General features: G+C 43.3%; 1 protein-coding gene across 1 annotated transcript in view; it reads right to left on the bottom strand.

Moving 5' to 3' along the window:
• Positions 1-15031, bottom strand: part of LOC123101332 (uncharacterized) — a 50896-nt gene that overhangs the window by 1123 nt on the left and 34742 nt on the right. The gene's annotated exons all lie outside the window — the stretch shown is intronic.

The raw sequence follows: 15031 nt of genomic DNA, 5'->3' as shown, positions 1-15031 counted from the left end.
CGGATAGGTCAAGCTACGAGTGAAACCAACCCTCGAGTTGCCCCGAGGTGGCCCCGCGGGCTGCCCATTTCGGAGAGGCCAAATACTCATGAGTTCTAGCTTGTTGAAAAGAGAGATCTCTATGGTTCGAGCTATGGTAGATCACGTGCCCTAAAGGCCAAGGCAGTGTCTGAATCTGAAGATGAAGATTCTGGTAGCAGCCTTGGTGATCCTGAAGGTATGAGCCATGAGCTAGCACTGCTCGTGAAGAAATTCCAGAAGTTCTCAAGGAGTGGTCGCTTTGGAAAATCCTCAAGGAGCAATGATTCCTCATCCAGTGACTACAAGAAGAGGCTTTGTCACAAATGCAAGAAACCTAGACACTATATTCAAGATTGTCCTCAATGGGAAAAGGAATCAAAGAAAAAGAAATACAAGGATTACAGTTCTGATGATGCGAAGGAAAAGAAGAAATCCTCAAAATCATCATCATCAAAATCCTCAAAGTCTTTGTCTTACAAGAAGAGCAGCTCCAAGAGGGCTCGGGCGTTCATTGCCAAGGAAATGGACTCTGAGGCTGAATCTGAGGAACATGAGGAAGAGGAGGCATCTGAGGAGTCTGAGTCTGGTGTAGCGAGCCTGGCTCTCGCTACTGCTTTCGTCAGCAAGTCCATCTTCAACTCTGAAGAAAATGGCTTCACCAACAAGGCTGATGGAAACAATGATGACTACGCTCCCACCTATTACTTCATGGCAAAAGGTGCCAAGGTACTCAAATACCCCTCCTCTGAATCAAGTGAGAATGAATCTGATGAAAACCTCAAACCCAGCTACTCCAAACTTGCTAAGATTGCTGTAAAACAACAAAAGGCTTTTGAAAAGGTTCAAAACATGCTAGACAAAAGTGATGATATGTTGGGTGAAGAAATGGATCGCACTAAAACCTTGACTGAAAATCTTCAGAGACTTCAGTCTAGGTTTGACAACCTTCAAGGTTGTCATAACACTCTCTTATCTGATCATGAGAAGCTTTCATATGAATTTCTTTAAAGAAAGCAAGACCTTGAAAAGCTAAGAGTGAGTTATGAAGATCTTCAGAAGGAGCGTGGTTCATTACTTGCTCAATAAATCAACGCTTCTCAGGAAGAATTTGTTCCTCCATGCTTGAAGTGCATTGAACGTGAAACTGCTAATTCTTCACCAGAATGTTCGAATGCTGCTAATCTTTCAAATTCTTCACATGCCTCTGCTATCACTAATTCCTCATCTGAGGACACTGCCAGTATCACTGAAGATGCAGGGCTGAAGGAATTGTACATGACAGGCATGTACAAAAGCCTCAAAGGGCATCAGACTCTTTGTGATGTGCTTAAAAAGCAGATCCTCAATAGGAACCATAGGAAGGAGGGTATTGCCTTTGAGAGGAAACTCAATGCTGATGGTACATATTGGAAGCCTGAGCAGTACTCCAAAATCTCATGGGTTGCTGCAAAGGGACCTCCAGTTGATCCATCTAACTTATCTGGCTTTGCATGTGAATCTCCTCGTTCTGATGATGAGTCATTTGACTCGAACTATAAATTGTTCAAAAATCAGAATGGTGAAATATTTGCTAGATATGTTGGCACTAACTGCAGGAACAGTCCTCCTATGAAGAAAATATGGGTTCCCAAAAAGTGCCTTGAAAGTCTTCAGGTGAATGTCCTCAGGACACCACCTGTGAAGAATAGGAACCCCGGATTAAATTCTTCATATGGACCAAATTCCTCAAAAGGATCAAAGTCCTCATATGAATATCATCGTGCTAACAACTCTGTTTCGCAGGGAAGAGCTAAGGGCTATGAATATGAGCATTATTCTTCTAATCATTATGTTCATAAGTCCTTGAAGAATTTCTCTGCTTATTCATATGCTTATCCTAACCCCTCCTATGTGAAACGAAATGGACTGGCTTATATGCCACCTTTCTCGTATGGAGCTCGCAGAGTGATGAACTTTTTGCCACCCTTTCAGATGTGGGTGGTGAAGAAAAAGAACTAATCTCTTCTACAGGGTCAGGTCTCTAGACGTATGTAATCGTCTGAAGAATTTGCTGGAGACCTGAATGTGCCTGAAAGGACGCAGGCTAATCATGAATACTGCTTCATCTATTCTGTTGCTTGATGAAATTGATCTGATGAATTGATGTCATATTCTTCACTGATGAAGTATATGAGTTCGTAAGTTGCACTAATTCATCTGCAGGATGATCAACCCAAAGCCACTGAGTGGGTCTTCGATAGTGGATGTACAAATCACATGACTGGTGACAAGAATCTATTGATGGATGCTCCCTTATCACCATCACATCTGAAGCATATCATCTTTGCTGACAAAGGAAAAAGTCAGGTATTGGGTCTAGGTAAGGTTGCGATCACAAAGGATCGACACATGGACAAAGTCATGCTTGTCGAGTCCTTAGGATACAACCTCATGTCTGTCTCAATGCTTTGCGATCTTGATATGGTAGTTGTCTTTGGCAAGTATCGTTGTGTTGTGGTTATGGAAGCTGACAAGTCCAAAGTTTTCGAAGGCTTTAGGAGAGGAGACCTGTATATTGTTGATTTCTCTACAGGACCACAACCAGCTGTGTGCCTACTTGCAAAAGCTTCAGAAGGCTGGCTCTGGCATCGACGACTTGGTCATGCAGGCATGAGGAATTTGCACACGCTTGCGAAGAAGAAGCATGTCATTGGCATTGAGAATGTCAAATTCCTCAAGGATCACTTATGCGGAGCCTGTGAAGCTGGGAAGATGACAAAGGCTAAGCATCCAGCGAAGACTATCATGACCACCACTCGTCCATTTGAATTGCTTCACATGGATCTCTTCGGTCCTAACCATTATTCTGCAGTCTCAAATGATGCATCTCTATATAGCTTTGTTATTGTTGATGATTACTCTCGATACACATGGGTACACATTGTTACTTACAAACATGAAGTGCATGAAGTCTTCAAACGATTTTCCTCGAGGGCTTCAACCAACTTTGGTGTGAAGATCAAGCACATCAGAAGTGACAATGGAACTGAGTTCAAGAATTCTGGTCTTGATGACTACCTTGATGAACTTGGCATTACTCATGAGTTATCTGCTCCTTATACTCCTCAGCAGAATGGCGTCGTGGAGCGCAAGAACAGGACTCTTGCTGAGATGGCTCGCACTATGCTTGATGAATACAAAACGCCTCATCGTTTCTGGATTGAGGCAATTGATACTGCGTGCCACATCATCAACAGAGTATATCTTCACAAATTCTTCAAGAAGACTGCCTATGAACTCCTCATAGATAAGAAATCTAATGTAAGTTATTTCAAAGTCTTCGGTGCTAAATGTTGGATTAGGGATCCTCATCACAACTCAAAATTTGCACCGAAAGCACATGAAGGTTTTATGCTTGGTTACGGAAAGGATCGCACACCTACAGAGTTTTCAACAACGTTCTTCACAAGGTTGTTGAAACTGTAGATGTGCGGTTCGATGAAACTAATGGCTCGCAAAAAGAGCACCTACCTTCTGTGATAGATGAACCAGCACCTGAGGAAACTATCAAGTTCAAGGCTACTGAGGATGTCATTCCTACTGAAGAATCTGCTGAAGAATTCATTTCAGAACATGAAGAACGTCAAGCTAATGCACCTGAAGAAAATACTGAAGAAAATGGTGCTGAAGAAAATGCTGATCAAATTCCTCAACGACAACCAGCTCATCCTCGTGTTGCAAAAGAAGTGCAAGTTGAAAAGATCATCAATGACATTAAAGCGTCAGGTCCTTTCACACGCTCAAAAGCTTCACATTTATCTAAGTTTTGTGGGCATTATGCTTTTGTCTCTATCACAGAGCCCACTAAAGTAGATGAAGCATTTCTGGGGCCTGAGTGGATTCAGGCCATGCAAGAAGAATTACATCAGTTCGAGCTCAACAATGTCTGAGAATTGGTCAAACATCCAGATCCTCGCAAGCACAATATCATTGGCACAAAATGGATCTATCGCAACAAGCAAGATGAAAATGGCCTTGTGGTAAGGAATAAGGCACGACTTGTAGCTCAAGGCTACACACAGGTTGAAGGAATTGATTTCGATGAAACTTTTGCACCTGTTGCTAGACTTGAGGCTATTCGCATTTTACTTTCTTATGCTAACCATCATGATATCACTATATATCAAATGGATGTGAAAAGTGCATTCCTTAATGGTAAGCTTGAGGAAGAAGTATATGTTGCTCAACCCCCAAGTTTTGAAGATCCAAAGCATCCTGACAAAGTCTTCAGACTCAATAAGGCCCTCTATGGCCTCAAGAAGGCCCCATGGGCGTGGTATGATACTTTGAAGGAATTCCTTATGAAGAAAGGCTTCAAACCCGGTTCACTCGATCCTACTCTTTTCACTAAATCTTATGATGGTGAATTATTTGTGTGCCAAATATATGTTGATGATATTATCTTTGGTTGTACTGACCAATGTTATACTGATGAATTTGGTTATATGATGAGGGAGGAATATGAAATGTCTATGATGGGAGAATTGAAATTCTTCTTAGGTCTTCAAATTCGTCAACAACGCAATGGCATATTCATATCTCAGGAGAAATACCTCAAGGATGTACTGAGGAAATTCGGCATGTAAGATTGCAAAGGCGTCAAAATTCCTATGCCCACAAATGGTCATCTATGCACTAATGAAAATGGTATCGACTTCGATCATAAGGTATACTGCTCCATGATTGGTTCTTTATTGTACTTATGTGCATCTAGGCCAGATATCATGCTTAGTGTTTGCATGTGTGCCCGATTTCTAGCTACACCGAAGGAATCACACCATAAGGCTGTGAAGCATATTCTTCGATATCTAGCTCACACACCAACACTTGGATTATGGTACCCCAAGGGCTCGGCTTTTGATCTCATTGGATATTCTGACTCTGACTATGCTGGTGATCATGTGGACCGCAAGTCAACATCTGGTACATGTCATTTCCTCAGACGATCTTTGGTTTGTTGGCCCTCGAAGAAACAGAACTGCGTATCACTATCTACTGCTGAAGCTGAGTACATCGCCGCTGGTTCTTGCTGTGCTCAATTGCTATGGATGAAGCAAACTCTCAAGGACTACAGCGTCACCATGAAGAATGTGCCTCTCTTCTGTGACAATGAGAGTGTCATCAAGATTGCTCACAACCCAGTTTAGCACTCGAAGACAAAGCACATTCAGATTCGTCATCATTTTCTTCGTGATCATGTGTTGAAGGGCGACATTTCTATTGAGCATGTGAAGACTAAAGAACAGCTAGCCGATATCTTCACAAAGCCCTTGGATGAGAAGAGATTTAGCAAGTTGCGGTGTGAGCTAAATATCTTAAAATCTTCGAATGTTCTTTGAAAAGGACACTCATCCTAACACTTATGCAAAATTGATGACTTAGATGTGCAACACATCAAGAAAGTTTTTCTTCAATCAATGAATAATAACACTCTAAGTGTGAAGAAATTAACGAAGAATTTGATTCCCAGAACCCTACGACAATTGTACGCGGTGTCTGGAATCATCATTCTTATATGGTGGGTCTCGCCACCACCAAAAGTTGAAATTCCTCAGTTGTTCAGATTCTTCAACTTTGCATTGTCTTCTCTATTTCCATTGTTTTTCTTCATTGGATATATATATATATATATATATATATATATATATACGAGTTTATGTCCTCTACAGTATTCACTTATGGCTATTTCTTCAAGTTGGTTTTTCTGCTAAGTGAATGTGATCGGACCCTTCCCCCTTCTATGCTATACTCAACCCAATCTGTTCACAAATTCTTCATGTTCGTTCTATTTTAAACTCGTTCAAAATCTTCACTATGTCCTTGTCAGCTGAAGAAATTGCGAACGGAACCTTAAAACCTATCTTATCTAAATTTTCGGTTTTGCCGCTCAAACCGTTCCGCATCCCACGATATACTTATCCATTCACCCACGATCGCACACAATCTCCACTTCTCAGTATGTGGGTGACACATGTCAAGTGAATGAGAAGGGTCAGGGGCACGTTCATCCAAATTCTTCGGGCGAACAGTTTTTCACCGTGGCTATAAATACCCCCTTCCCCTTCCTCACTTCCTTTTACTCCGCTCGACCTCTCTCCAGCTCGAGCTTCTCAAACCCTAGCACCGCCGCTACATCATCGTTGCCGATGAGGAAAAGCTTCACTGCCTCGACCTCATCGTCATCGTACTCGCGTCGGTCGCGGAAATCTTCACTCCGCCGCCACCATAGCTGTCTTCCTCCGCCAAGTTAGGGCGTGGAAGATCTGCACTGACGAACTTCACATCTCCACATGCCAGTTCATCGTGTTCTTCGTCCAGGGTAATTAAAAGTTACTTTTACTGCCCTCTTTGATTCAAATGATTTCTTCAAAATCCTCAAAGGTGTTTTTCTTCATATCTTCACACACTAAAACACCTCACATGTCATATGTTCTTGATTCGTTTCTCTAAGCTATGTTTTTCTTCAAGATTCCTCAAATGTGTGGATTTTCGATCTATACATCTCTGGAACCTAAGACAAAGAACGCTTAGTGAAATTCTTCAAGACTCATCTGGTCAAATTCCTCAAACTTGTTCTTTATAAAAAACCTTCTGAGAATGCATATGACCTCTCCAAATTCCTCGCAACTATACTCTGTTCGTAGGTACTCATGTCAGCGGCTGAATCACTAGGTTCTCATCAACTTAACTCATTTGCAGCGTTCCTCGAAGAAAAGTTGCATACCTCTTCAGAGAATTCAATTGTTCAAATCCTCAACTGAAGAAAATGGCTGATGGTAAGAAGCCACGGAAAGGAGGAAAGAGGCCTGAGGTCAATACTGCTTTTGAAATCCCTGAGGATATCTATGCTGGGTACTGCACACCCCCTGGGGAAGATAAAAATCAGCGCAAGGTGCGCATTCAAAGGATTGAGAGGAGATGGGCAAGAGAGTGGAGGGAGTACAGATATGTCACTCCCAAATGTATGAAATTTTTTGCACCAAATCCTCCATGCCCAAGACCTCCGTTGGTACATGGCCAAATAGCTGATCCCACCAGCCTCAAGCGCGGTGAGGACTATCCTAACGAATGGGCCAAGCGCCATGCCAAGTTGGCCAAACAAGCAAAAGATGCAGTGAGGAAATTCAACGAAGACTCTGCTGCCGCTGCTGCTGTGAGGCCTCTGTAAAGACGAAGAAGGCCATGCCAAAGAAGCCTGCTCACAAGCCCAGTGCTTCACCAGCAATGCCCTCATGGCCAAGTTCCTCAGCTATGCCCTCACGACCAGATTCCTCAAAGCCCTCACGGCAAATTCCTCACGCTGATCATGCTCCTACAAAAATCTTCAGCTCCTCCACCAAAATCTTCAGCTGCTCCGACCAAATCCTCAGCACCTGTGCATCTCGCCACATGCCAAAGGACCACAGGCATATCTATTGCCTCAGGAGCCTCTGCAAGTTCCTCAGCTGCTCCCTCTCTTCTGAAGAAGAAGACTACTGCTGGACAAGGTCCTCGACCAAGTCCTCACAAGAAACAAGTTGCTTTCCAAGTGCCCTCTGATGATGATGAACTTGCAGAAATCATCAGAGACAGACAAGTCAGGGCCACTAGAGCCAAGGATCCAATAAAGCTTCTGCTTAGTCTTCACCAGAAGGTGGATCGAAACCATAAATGGGTTAAGCGTCAGTTTGGTTCATTTCTTCAAAACATGACTGTAAGTGCATCTAGTGCCACCCCTAGTTGGTTTTGGAGTATTGACGACAAACCTGGTTGAGGGACTAATGTGTTTGTGAAAATTGCAGGATAAGACAGGTAGGAGTCCCTCATTGCTTCAGTTTTCCTACCATAGATGACCCCTAAAAATGTATGAAGACATTGAAGTCAAAGGTGGTATGTGAAGACATTCACATTGAAGACTATGACAAGAGAAGACATCGCATGAAGACTATGGAGCGCGAAGACTTAGTTGTTTCGTCGTTCTTTTTCTTCTTCGTTGAGTCATAGGAACCACCGTACTGTTAAGTGGGGTCCAAGAGAACCAGTCAGAATGACTGAAGTGATGCTTAACCAAAATCCTATGTCTTCGAGTGAAGACTATGAGAGCAAATCTTATCCAGAGTTGGATAAGTCAGCTTTGCTTGTAGCCCAAGTAAAGTTGCCGTGTGTGTTTGAAATCTGACCGTTGGAACACGTGTCAGTTCCTTAGTGACCCAGGGTCATTTCGGACAAATCAGGTCGGGTTGCCTAGTGGCTATAAATAGCTCACCCCCTACAACCATAAACGGTTGGCTGCTCAGAGTTAGTGTACGGCTTTTGTCGTTTGAGAGCAACCCACCTCGAAGCCTTTGAGAGAGAATTCCTTGCGAGGATAAAGCCCTAAACACCCAGAGCCAAAGAGTGTTAGGCATCACTTAAGTCTTCCTGTCTGTGTGATCTGAAGACTTATTACACTTGAGGACTGTGAATCCTCCAGCCGGTTAGGCGTCGCGTTCTGAGCATCCAAGAGTCATTGTGGATCGCCGGTGAACGAAGTATGTAAAGGTTTGGAAGTCTGCCTTGAAGACTTACCAGAGTGATTGAGCGAGGACTGGGTGTCCTTAGCTCAAGGGGAATAAGGTGAAGACACGGTCTTCTGAGTTGAATCTCAGCCTCCCTAACCAGAGGTACAGTTGTCACAGCAACTAAAACTGGTCCAACAAATCATTGTCTTCAACGAGTCACTGGTTCTATCCTTCCCATCTCTTTATTTACAGTTGGTCCTTGTGAAGTCATTGTTTGTTTGCATTATCTTCTGTCTTCACTGAGTGACTGCTTGTTCTGATTGGCTTCGTACTATCTTCCTACATGATCCATACTGCCTAGCTGCCATTAGTTGTTGTGCTTTCACTTCATTGAATACTTGACTATGGTTTGCTTAGTGTAGTCTACCTTCCGCTGCATGGTAATAGGTTTATTTCTATCGTTTGTCTTCGAAACTCCCATGTTTTGAAGACTTTCTTAAAAATCGCCTATTCACCCCCCCTCTAGTCAATCACTAGCACTTTCAATTGGTATAAGAGCAAGGTACTCCCTTGTTCTGTGTGATTCGGTTTAACCACCTGAAGTTTTAGCTATGTCGACTGCAGGGATAATCAAAGTCTCCGTTGCGTGCCCAGTCTTCGATGGAACTGAATATCCCTACTGGAAGAATAAGATGCGCATGCATCTTGAAGCCATTGATGTCGACCTATGGTATGTCGTCAAGAATGGCATTCCCAAGGCTGGTGAAGGTGTCACCGCTGCTGATGTCAAGAAGTTCGTTCAACTAGACTCCACTGCCAAGAACATCATCTGTGGTCATCTGACCAAAGGATAGTATGGCCGTGTGAGTGCTTTGGAAACATCTAAGCTAGTCTGGGACTGGCTCTCCAAGGTCAATGAAGGCGTCTCAACCCAGAGAGATCAAAGAATCAGTGTCCTTCGCAACCTCTTCAACCGCTTCAAGAGAAACGACAATGAGAATGTTCAGCTCACGTTTGATCAACTCACTGACATCACAAATGAACTTCAAGCCCTTGGCGCTACTGAGATCACCAAGCATGAAGTCGTCAAGACACTCCTAAGATCACTTGATAGCTCGTTTGATACCCTAGCCCTGATGATTCAAGAACGTCCTGACTTCAAGACACTCGATCCGTCTGACATACTTGAAAGGCTCAACACACATGAGTTTCAGCTTTCTGAGAAAAGAGACATCTACGGTCCCAACTATGGGCGAACTCGTGCCCTGAAGGCAAAAGTTGTCTCCTCATCTGAAGAAGAATCTGACAGCAGTTTTGATAATCCTGAAGACATTGGAAAGGAGCTTGCTATGCTTGTGAAGAAGTTCCAAAAATTCACCAAGAAGAAAGGCTTCAGAAAGTCTTCACGATCAAGCTCAAGGAATGATGAAGCTTCTGCTCATGACTACAAGAAGAGAACATGCCACAAGTGCAAGAAACTTGGCCACTACATCTCTGAGTGTCCATAGTGGGACAATGAGAACAACAAGAAGAAGAAGAGCAAGGAGTATGATTCTGACGACAAGAAGAAGAAGAAATACTCAAAGTCTTCTTCCAAGTCTTCCTCAAAGTCTTCATCTCACAAGAAGAGCTCATCTGGCAAGGCTCGTGCGTTCGTTGGCAAGGAAATGGATTCAGAGGAGGAGTCCGCTTCTGAGGAGGCGGAGGTGGAGTCTGAGGAGGAGTCCGATTCTAGCGTTGCAAGTCTGGCTACAGCATACGTTGCCAAGTCCATCTTCAACACTGAAGACAATGGCTTCATCACCGACGCCGATGCAAATGACAAGGACTACTCCGCTCCCACCTACTTCTTTATGGCACGTGGTGTCAAGGTAAACACACGCACTATTCACTATCAAACATCCAGTGAAGATGACTCTAATTGTGGTTCCAAACCCAGCTACAAAACACTTGCTAAAATTGCAACTGAACAACAGAAAGCTATGGAACATATTCAAAAACTGTTAGACAAAAGCGATGACCTGTTAGACACTGAAATGACTCGATCTCAGTCCTTAATTGAAGACATAAAAAATCTTCATGTTAAGTATGAGGAACTTGAAAGTCGTCATGAAACGCTCTCAACAACTCATGAAAAGCTTTCCTATGATTATCTTCAAAGGAAGCAAGATCTTGAGAAATTGAGAGCGGCTCATGAAGATCTTCAAAAGGAAAACGAGTCACTTCGCGCCAAACAGATCAGTTCCGCTCAGGAAGGATTTGAACCACCATGTCTTAAATGCATTGAGCGTGACAACTCTACTTCTGTTGTTGGATGTTCTACTGCTGCTACTATTGCAATATCTTCAACTGTTGATGTGGTAACTAACCCCTCTGCTGAGGATACCACTGCTATTGCTGATGAAAATGCTAGGTTGAAGACATTGCTTGAAACAGGGATGTACAAAAGTCTCAAAGGGCATCAGACACTATGTGATGTCCTCAAAAGGCAGATCCTGAACTGAAACCCTAGGAAAGAGGGTCTTGGGTTTGAAAGGAAAATGAATGTTGATGGCTCTTACTGGAAACCTGAGCAGTACCCCAAAACCACATGGGTTGCTGCAAAGGAACCTTCAGTGGATCCATCCACCCTGTCTGGCTTCACTTGTGCTAATCCCATTGTTATTGATGAATCCTTTGATGCAAACTATAAACTGTTTAAGAATCAGAATGGTGAAGTGTTTGCTAGGTATATTGGTACTAACTGCAGGAATGGGCCACCTATGAAGAAAGTCTGGGTGCCAAAAAAGTGGTTGGAGAATATTCCTGTGAATGTCGTCATGACACCACAAGTGAAGAAGACAAACCCCAGACCACAGGCTTCATATGGTCCAAAGGCTTCATACAGACAAAGGAATCACCTGAGTCGCACTAACGAAAATGTTTTGCAGGGAAACCATACTCAGGCCTATGAATATGAGCGTCTTTCATCAAACCGCCATGTTCATAAGACCAAGAACTACTCTGCTTATTCTTATGAGTACTATTGTCCACTTGCAAGACTATTTGCTAGGGCTCTAAAGCCAAAGTTCTTAGATGCTACACTTAGACTCATTGCTTCGAAGCCACCCTTGAAGATGTGGGTGGCTAAGAAAGCTTAACTCTCTTTTGCAGGGAAGGGTCTCCAGCCGAAAATCAAATTCGTCTGAAGCTATTGCTGGGGACCTTAAACATCTTGTAGGGCGCAAGATCAAATGCCCAAATGGTCTTATTATGTATTTTGTTCCTGAGTCGCTTGCTACTTGCCCTATCAGTCCTAACCTCGATCTAAGCTTTCATAATCCACCTGCTCGTCAAATGTTTATGCTTCACAATTCTCTTCGTGAAGCCTATCCCCTAACTACACTGTAGGGTATGACACCAGCTGCTTCAGAATGGATTATTGATAGTGGGTGTACTAATCACATGACTGGCAAGCGAAGTCTTCTCATGGACTCAAATTTACGTCCATCTGACAAGAGTCACATCACATTTGCTGATACTGGTAAAAGCAAGGTATTGGGTCTAGGTAGAGTTGCAATCTCGAGGGATCAACACATGGATAAAGTAATGCTTGTTGAATCCCTTGGTTTCAACTTAATGTCTGTCTCAATGCTTTGCGATTTAAACATGATTGTGATATTTGGAAAATATCATTGCCTTGTTCTAATGGAATCTGACAAGTCTCTAGTCTTTGAAGGGTATCGGAAAGATGATTTATACGTGGTAGATTTCTCAGCAGGACCACAGCTTGCCGTATGTCTTCTAGCAAAAGCTTTAGAATGCTGGCTCTAGCATCGGAGGCTAGGGCATGCTGGCATGAGGAACCTGCACACTCTTGCAAAGAAGAAGCATGTCATAGGCATCGAGGGCGTCAAGTTCAAGAAGGATCACTTATGCAGTGCCTGCAAAGCAGGAAAGATGACGAGGGCCAAGCATCCCTCGAAGACAATCATGACAACGACTCAACCCTTTGAATTGCTCCACATGGACCTCTTCGGTCCCACTCACTACTCAACTCTTACTACTACTGTGTGTCTCTATGGCTTTGTCATTGTTGATGATTATTCAAGATATACTTGGGTGCATATAATCCTCTACAAGACTGAAGTGCAGGATGTCTTCAGACACTTCGCCAATCGAGCCATGAACAACTATGGCGTCAAGATCAAGCACATCAGAAGTGACAATGGCACTGAATTCAAGAACACTGGCCTTGACACTTATCTTCATACTTTGGGCATCACTCATGAATTCTCAACTCCATACACGCCGCAGCATAATGGCGTCGTGGAACGCAAGAACAGAACACTTATTGAGATGGCCCGGACGATGCTCGATGAATACAAGACTCCAAGAAAGTTCTGGCCTGAAGCCATTGATACTGCATGCCATATGATCAACCGTGTTTATCTTCACAAGCTTCTGAACAAGACATCCTATGAGCTCCTTACTGGCAAGAAGCCAAATGTCAGTTACTTCAGAGTATTTGGTGCCAGGTGCTGGATCAAGGATCCACATCACACTTCAAAATTTGCACCGAAAGCACATGAAGGTTTTATGCTTGGATATGGAAAGGATTCGCACTCCTACAGAGTCTTCAACCTCTTTCACTATAAAGTGGTTGAAACTGTGGATGTGCGGTTCGATGAGACTAACGGCTCGCAAAGAGAGCACCTGCCAAATGTGCTAGATGAAGTTCCATCCAATGAAACCATCAAACTCATGGGAAATGGAGAAATCATACCGTCTGAAGTTCAGCCTAAAGAGGAACTCATCATCTCTGCACCAGATCAACCTAAAGACAATGCTCAGCCTGACGACAATCCTTCTAATGATGACAATGATCAGCAAGAGCAAAATCTTCGTCATGTTCATCCTCGTGTTGCAAATGAAGTACAGATTGAGAGAATAATTGATAGCATCAATGCACCAGGTCCACTCACTCGTTCAAGGGCAACACAGCTAGCAAATTTCTGTGGGCACTTCGCATTCGTCTCAATATCTGAACCCAAGAAAGTTGATGAAGCCTTCATGGAACCTGAATGGATTCAAGCTATGCAAGAAGAGCTTCAACAGTTTGAGTTGAACAATGTATGGGAACTGGTTAAGCATCCTGATCCTCGTAAGCACAATATAATAGGCACTAAATGGATATATCGCAACAAGTAAGATGAGCATGGTCAAGTTGTCAGAAACAAAGCTCGTCTCGTTGCTCAAGGATACACTCAAGTTGAAGGAATTGACTTCGATGAAACATTTGCTCCTATGGCTAGGCTTGAAGCTATACGCATACTGCTGGCCTATGCAAATCATCATAACATTCTTCTGTATCAAATGGATGTGAAGAGCGCCTTTCTCAATGGCAAGATTGAAGAAGAAGTGTATGTTGCACAACCGCCTGGCTTTGAAGATCCAAAACATCCTGACATGGTCTACAAGCTCAACAAGGCACTGTATGGCCTTAAACAAGCCCCTCGAGCTTGGTATGACACACTCAAAGACTTCCTGAAGAGCAAAGGCTTCAAACCTGGTTCCCTGGATCCCACTCTCTTCACGAAGACATATGATGGTGAACTATTTGTGTGCCAAATATATGTGGATGACATTATCTTCGGCTGCATTAACCAGAAATACAGTGAAGAGTTTGGATATATGATGCAAGAGCAATATCAGATGTCCATGATGGGTGAGCTGAAGTTCTTCCTTGGTCTTCAAATACGACAGCAACGCAACGGCATGTCACATCTCTAGTTCTGGTATGACCTAGACCAGCTAGTCATTTGTGCATCATGTTTAAATTCCATTTAAAATTGAAATGGGGAATTGTGAAACCCTCAGATTTCATTTTTGGAAATGACCCAGATAAAAATTGCTCCAAAAAGGTCCAAGAAAATGTTCATGTTGCTCTCTGAAAATATTGGTCAGAAGTAAAATTCAAACAAATATTTTCAGGAGCTCATAAATATTTATTTTGGCCTTCTGGAATTAATCCAGTAATTATTTGCTTGGATATATATATATATGATATATATATAATATATATGTCCATAAATTATGCCAGTAGTTGAGGAGCTCTGGAATAATACCACTAGCCCCTGCAAAAATTGGCATAAGAAAATAAAATGGTTTAGTATTTTTATTAAACCAAACAAATGTTAGAAAATAGAAAAGAAAAACAAAAATGGAAAAACCTACCTGGACCTTACCTGCGGCCAGCTCCTGTGCTGGCCCAGCACTGTGTGGCCTGGCCGGCCCAGCTAGCCAGCCTGGCCCATCCCCACCTCCCTTGTCGTCTTCCTCCTCTTGCCAGGAGGACGAAGGGCACGTGGTCGCCGCGCGCGCGCACGCGTTGCGCCACCTCCTGCTTCCGCCGACGCAGGAGAGGCTCCTGGAGCCGCCGCGTACTCCCCCGGCCCCCTCTCAACTTTCCCCCCGAGTCGATCCCCTTCTCTGCTGCCTCCCCCTTACTT

This window comes from Triticum aestivum, chromosome 5A (genome assembly GCF_018294505.1).
Source record: "Triticum aestivum cultivar Chinese Spring chromosome 5A, IWGSC CS RefSeq v2.1, whole genome shotgun sequence".
NCBI lineage: Eukaryota > Viridiplantae > Streptophyta > Magnoliopsida > Poales > Poaceae > Triticum > Triticum aestivum.
The sequence above is the reverse complement of the archived record's forward strand: the minus strand, read 5'-3'. Positions and strand labels throughout refer to the sequence as shown.